The sequence below is a fragment of the Mus pahari genome, chromosome 2 (genome assembly GCF_900095145.1).
Source record: "Mus pahari chromosome 2, PAHARI_EIJ_v1.1, whole genome shotgun sequence".
In the NCBI taxonomy this organism is placed as follows: domain Eukaryota; kingdom Metazoa; phylum Chordata; class Mammalia; order Rodentia; family Muridae; genus Mus; species Mus pahari.
The window spans coordinates 101,234,867-101,236,409 of NC_034591.1; positions in this window are offsets into that span (position 1 = coordinate 101,234,867).

Below are 1,543 nucleotides of genomic sequence, written 5' to 3' on the forward strand. Positions count from 1 at the left end.
GAACGGTGCATCTTTAAAAAAATAACTCTAGTCTAGGTTTTCTTCTGGGAGATGAGAACTCTGTAGGGACAGAGTACCTGCAAGTTTGTAACCACCCTGGAAGACTGTGCTGCTGGAGATAGTCGCTGGGGCGTTAACCCAAGTCTCAGTGTGGCCAGAGATCACAGAGGCCAAGCAGGATGCTGGGCAGCTGGCGTCTGATGGCTCGTCCAGAAAGCAAAGGTGATTCACCCACTCATTCATACAAGACATCATATACAGGGTGGGGAGTGCTGGGCAAGGAGAGAGGTTTTATAAGATAAGCGAAGCTCTGCATTTGGAAATGGAGGGGCAACGCGTCGAGGGAAGGGCAGTTATCGTGAGTCAAAAGTGGGAAAGAGAAAAAGGCAAGGTTTGCAAAGACAGACCCTCTCAGGACATAGAGTCCCCACAGTCAGGCTCAGGCATAGGCTCTCAGCCGGGCTGCTCTTCCTCGCACACATCCTGCTCCACGGCGAGTCTGAATACAGTTCAGATTGCTTGAACTGCTGTGGGGAGAGCAGGGTGCCCCATACAAAGGCTGGGCTGGCACAGTGCTGTCCCAGAACCTCGGGGATGTATGAATAGAATCACCCAGTGCAAGTCACACATGGCCTGAGGTTCTGGGACTGTGGGGTGGCAGACAAGTCCCGAGACATCCTAGGCTGTCAGGTTTCATCACCAGCAGGCAGTGAGACTGTTTTATCCAATTAGTTTTGGACAAGTGGATTCAAATACATTCAGTTATCTGCAGATGGGCTCTCTCTCCTCTCCTTATAGAAAGATCTAGAAAGCTTCTTCTCTGTAGCCCCACTTCATCCTCCCTCTTCTGTGTGCTATGACAAATCAAACTAAAGCCACTGTCCTTGGCAATAGGAGCTTTGGGAAGAGGCATTGTAACTAGGGGAGTGCTGGTGCTGTGGAGATGAAGGAGGCCTGGGCATTTCTAGAAAGGTTTCCCACCTTTCTAGAAACACACACACACACACACACACACACACACATGCACACAATGCACATATGCACACACATGCACATGTGAGCACACACATGCATGCACATGTACACACATACACACACTCATACACAGACACACATATGCACACAGGTGCACACACATGCACACTTGTGTACACACACACACACACACCTTTACTTTTATGCTCTTACCCCTGTGGGAAGTGGAATGATGCCATCAGGGGCTGTGCCCTGTGACTGAACTGGCCTAGGCCAGGGAAGTGAGCTGACACACGGAGGACGGCAGAATTGAGGGAAGACCCCAAGGCCTTAGCTGCCTGCCTCTAGGCCAGATGCAGGCCATAGTTCCCCGAAGCCCAAGCCCCTGTTAGTTGGGTTTCTTGGCTGCAGAGCTCCATTCACTCCCTGAGACCAGTTTAAACTGCCACCGCCCTGAATAAGGTGTGTGTGGGTACACCACCATGTGCTTTCTGTGTGAGTGTGGATGTACAGCCAGAGGGTAACCCCTCTCCTCTCCTCTCCTCTCCTCTCCTCTCCTCTCCTCTCC